Source organism: Geospiza fortis, unplaced genomic scaffold, assembly GCF_000277835.1.
Source record: "Geospiza fortis unplaced genomic scaffold, GeoFor_1.0 scaffold97, whole genome shotgun sequence".
Classification (NCBI taxonomy): domain Eukaryota; kingdom Metazoa; phylum Chordata; class Aves; order Passeriformes; family Thraupidae; genus Geospiza; species Geospiza fortis.
The window spans coordinates 2,564,961-2,570,170 of NW_005054343.1; the positions used below are offsets into that span (position 1 = coordinate 2,564,961).

At 58.4% G+C, this 5,210-nt stretch overlaps 1 long non-coding RNA gene across 1 annotated transcript; it reads left to right on the plus strand.

Moving 5' to 3' along the window:
- The first annotated feature begins 103 nt into the window (after positions 1–103).
- Positions 104–986, plus strand: LOC115948042. The gene is made up of 2 exons (XR_004081907.1): positions 104–176; positions 741–986. It is a non-coding gene; the product is annotated as an uncharacterized LOC115948042 (long non-coding RNA).
- Positions 987–5,210: the final 4,224 nt, after the last annotated feature.

Below are 5,210 nucleotides of genomic sequence, written 5' to 3' on the forward strand. Positions count from 1 at the left end.
GAGCGCCGGTGGCCCGCCGGTAGGTGCCCCGCCCTGTCCCGGCTGCCTCCCGCCTGACTCCCGGCTGCCCGACTCCCGCCTGATCCCGCTCTCCTTCCCTCGCTCTCCAGGTGACTCCTGCTCCTGCGCAGGGTCCTGCAAGTGCAAGAACTGCCGCTGCCGGAGCTGCCGCAAGAGTGAGTGGGGGGCTCAGGGAGGGGGGGACCCGGCCTTGTTTTTGGAGGGAGCTGCCGCTGCCCTGTGGGACATCCATGGGCACCTCTCTGCTCCATTGAGAAACCTGAACTGTGGGACTCCCTGGGCACCTCGCTGCTCCATAGGGGAACCCCTCCTTGCCCTGGGAACCCCTCCTTGCCCTGTGGGATCCACAGACACCTTCCTGTTCTTCAGGGGAGCTCTGTCTTGCTCTGTTGGACCCAATGGGGACCTCCAAACTCTTGCCCTGTAGACGACCCCTCTTGCCGTGTCAAACTCCGTATGGAGAGCCCATCACTCCCTCTCGTGCCCTGTAGGACCCTCATGGGATCCTTCCCTCTTCCCCTGGCCCATTGCAATGCACACGCACCCTCCCCTGTGGGGGGCTGCCCCCACCCTGTAGGACCCTCATGGAGAGCTCCAGCCCATTGGGATCATCAGCCCTGCTGATTCAGAGGTGGTGTTTCCCACTCTGCATCGGGTCCCCCTGCCTCACAAAACCCGAGTCCCTTCCACCTACCTCCTAACTCTTGTGTCCCCTCCAGGTTGCTGCTCCTGCTGCCCCGCGAGCTGCAGCAACTGCGCCAAGGGCTGCGTGTGCAAGGAGCCGACGAGCAGCAAGTGCAGCTGCTGCCACTGAGCCGCTCGCCTCTGCCTGTAAATAGTCGGCACGCTTCGGGGACGGGGGGTGGGGGGGCACAGAAAAGCCTATTTTTTTGTTTTTGTTTTTCTTCTTTTGTATTTTCTGTACCAGTGGTGAAACTGGATGGAAATAAAGGAGTTTATCTGGAGGTACGAGTGCTGCTGTTGGGTTGGGTTGGAGGCTGAGCACTTTCGCCACTTGGGACGCCTGTGTGGGAATTATCAAATTGTTGCTGCGGGGTGCGAGAGGGCTGCTCACAAACGTCCTGTGCTCTTCCCTAAGTGGGCTCTGCACCTTCCTTGAGGGAGAAAAGGAGCTTCACAGGGCACGAGATGGACATTATCCTACATGTGGAGTTGGTGTGGGCATCTTTAAAGTGCTGGTCTCCCAGGGAGGACAGGTGACACACCCAGAGGTGTGGGCCAACAAAGGAACAAGGGGCTCTAGTCCCCTCCAGCCTCTCCTTGGCTTCATGGTAGGTGCCTCTGCACCATGTTAGGGGCTTCCTTTGGGTGAAAGATCTTGTGGGAGCAAGCATGGTGGGTGGGAAGGTGATGTGTGCTGGCAAGATGCCTGCCCTGAGCTGCTGCCGGAGAGCACTTGGACAAATTCTAGTGGGGACAAACCTCCCTTCCTCAAGAGCTCATGCTTTGCAAACCCCAATCCATTGCAGAGCAGATCCATCCCCAAAGGAACACTTCACCTGCAGCCTCCCCATGCCAAATACCTGCAGCTACAGTGCCTGGCTCCTGCTGTGGGCAAAATCTCCAAGCACTTTTTTCCAGCTTGTTTTTGGGAAGCACCTTGCTTAAAGCTGCAATGACCATGAACGCAGTGCTTGGCTGCCTGGATTTGGGGTGGCTGCTGGGATGGGGGAGGGAGGGCTGTGGGAAGATGCATGGGATGTGTTTTGCTTCCGAAAGTCTCTGCCAAGTGGAAGAGTCACTTTTTATGCACCTGCCTGCCTATACATGTTTCCTGGGTGTGCCCCACCACAGATGTAAGTTCCCAGCCATGCTGCCCTCACCCATTTTGTGCCTCTTTGGGCAATGTGACAGCTCTGCCTGACAGGAAAATCTCCTGCAGACCTTGGTGACAAGGCATCAGGGACAAGATAAGTTTAAAACTCAGCTAAATTGGTCACTTGGGCACCCATGTAGACCTTTCTGTTAGGCTGGGTGGCACAAGGTGAAGTGTGCACAGTGGGAGCATGGCAATACCAGTTCCCAGGGATGTTTCAGGCATCCAGGGATGTTTCAGGCATCCAGGATGATCCAGACTCACCCTTTCCCCAAAGTCTGCCCAGCTTCAGCGCATGGCTCTGCAGGGAGTGCCCAGACTGCTCAGCACCCAGCTTTGCCAGTGAGAAAAGCAACACCTAGCTCAGCACCCATTTGCCTTTTAAATGTGCTGCCTTATTGCATCAGTGTGTCTTTGCCTGAGCAGCCTCCCAGCGCTGCTTGTTGCAACAGAGGTGTAGAGCTGGAAATGGGTTTTAAGGGTCTGCCCTGCCCTAAATACATTTTAAAAACAATCCCATGGAAAGATGCTTTGCTGTAAAAGAAGCCTGGCATGGCTCTGCTGCTGGAGCCCTATGAAACGGGGCTGCAACCCCAGCCACTGCAGCGGAGGGGCTGCAGACAGAGCCCCCCGGGGCCAGGGCCCGCATCCTGCAGCACAAACAACGCCGGCCTCGGATGGGGCTTCCCCTGGCAGGAAGTGCCCCAGGCATCAACCGCTCCCGTTGTTCCCAGCAGCGTGCCAGGGTGGGATGTGGGCACTCACTCCTGCACCCTGCCGCTGCCAGCCCGCCCTGCCTGCTCCTGCTTCTGCCTGCGCCCGTCTGGCAGAGCTCCTCAGCCTTGGTGCCCTTTCCTGCCTCCCAGGGGGGATTTGGGGCAAGGAAAGCCCCGGGAGCAGCAGAATGGGTGCAGGTACCCCGTGTGAGAAGCTGGTCAGGGATGTATCCAGTGCCTGCCCTTGCCTGTAGCTGTTCTCAGTGAGGTGTGTAGGGGCTTTCTGGTCCCCTCAAGAGTATTTTCTATTTTTAAAAAAGTGTTTTTTGATGAAGCAGGAAGTGCTCTCACGCTGTGGACAGCTCTGTGTAGTGGCAGGGGGAGGGGGGCCTTTGCTTGATCCAAGAAGACGCTGATGGGCTTTATCCAGCCCCGCCAAGAAAAGCCCAGTTCAGTTCGCCGAGGTGGTTTGAGGTGACCACGATCCCCTCATGGCACCCAGGGGGTCCTGGGGGCACTCCCAGACGAGCAGCCCTGCAGCTGCCATGGCGCTGCATTCAGTTCCGCTTTTTCTGGCTGTGTGTGAATCCCAGGGGGATGATGGATGTCCGCGATCCTGCGTGGCGCTGACACACACCATGTGCGGGAGGGACGCGTGCCCCGTGCAGGAAGGATGTGCGCCCTGTGCAGAGGAGACGGCAGGAACCGCGTGACAGGAACCTCTGTGCCGAGGGGACAGTGTCCTGTGCCGAGGGGACAAGAGCTGTGTGCAGAGGGGACAGTGTCCTGTGCTGAGGGCACAAGCGCTGTGTGCAGAGGGGACATCGCTCTGTGCTGAGGAGACAAGCGCTGTGTGCAGAGGGGACACTGTCCTGTGCTGAGGGGACAGGCGCTGTGTGCAGAGGGGACGCGCACCCAGCGCAGAGCAAACACACCCGGTGCAGAGGTGACATGCGCGTGTGCACAGGGGAAATAACACCCTGCCCTCAGGGGACGTGCGCCCGGGGCAGAGGGGAAACGTACCCAGTGCCTGGGGAAAATACAGACTCACAGAATTGTTGGAAAGGTTGGAAAACCCCTCTACGGTCATCGAGTTCAGCTGCTACCCCAGCGCTGCCAAGCCCACCCCTAAGCCAAGTGACACATGTATATGTTTTTTTAATTGCTCCAGGGGTGGTGACTCCCCTGCTTTCTCGGGCAGCCTGTTCCAGTGCTTGACAAGACTTTCAGTGATGTATTTTGACTAACATCCAGTCTAAAACTCCTGGCACAGAGATGAGATGCCATGCTCGCGGGTTGAGCACCCAGGACGGAGGGTAGAGGGGACAGCACCCCGCGCATCCTGGGCAGGGAACAGGGACCCTGTGTGCCCAGTAGAGGGACGGGGACCCACAGAGGGGACAGCACCCCTTGTCCCCCTGTGCAGAGGACGCGGGTCCCGCCCCAGGAGCGGCTCTCCCGGGCAGCGCCGCCGCCCGCCCGGCCCCGCTCCCTGCCTGTCCCCGCTCCCTGCCTGTCCCCGCTCCCTGCCTGTCCCCGCATGCCTCAGTCCCTGCCTGGCTCTGCCCTTTCCCGGTCCCAGCCCCTCAGGACGGCTGCTCCCCCATCCCGCCCCGGAGGGCACCAGCGCCGGTCCCCGGGCGCACCAGGACTCTCCCCGCTCTGGAAGGATGTGCCGAGAGCCTGGAAGGGCTCAGCGAGAGCTGGGGGGGCACAGCCACCCTACCAGGGCACCCATCCCATCGGGACACCCATCACACAAGGACAAATGTCCCACCAAGGCATCTTTGCTACCAGGGCATCCATTCCACCATGGTTGCATTATCCAACCTGGCATGATGAACCCTGGCAGGGATGGGACAGTCACAGCCTCCTGGGGCAACGTGTGCCAGTGTCTCATCACCCTCACAGTAAAGAATGTCTTCATCCTGCCGGGGACAAGTGCCCCCCTCAAACTGAAGCGACAGGCAGGAGTGTACCCTGACCCCCTGCACACACTTGCCGATTAGGAGGAGCGGCTACAGCCGGTGCCAGCGCTGCCTCTGGCCTGGGGACTGCTTTTTACATGGGAAAATTTGGAAATAGAGACGGTATTAATGGGAAAACCTGTTCAGCTTTGAAGGTTTGATGGGTGATGTTTCAGAACACTAGCAAGGTCCAGACATCATCTCTTACACAAGCAGGCTGTCACATTGTGGGTCCATGAAATTCCCAGTTCCCAGATTTTGCCCAACAAATCCCATGTCACAGGCAATGACTTTTAGGGCCATCGTGTGTGTGCCCAAACGGGACCAAACACAGCGAATCCCTATAGACCCCCAGGACACCATTGTACAGGTGATAGTGTGAGTACCTGCTGGCTGTGAGTTTGTTGTGTATTTGACCATAGGAGACAAAATAGGCATGAATTTGTTATCTGCATTTTACCTCCCACGGAATCAGCTCACACACGGGGTTTGCCAGCAAGCGTCAGCGCTTACTAAGAAGGAAGAGGATGAATAGAGAGGAACAACCGCATGCACATTATTTCCCTCTGTATATCTCTTATTTCGCTGATTTCGGCGCGAGGAGGCGGGACGCAGCCTCGAACCCGCGGTCTCCGGAGGCAGCCGCCCCCCCATTCGCTCCGCGCCCTC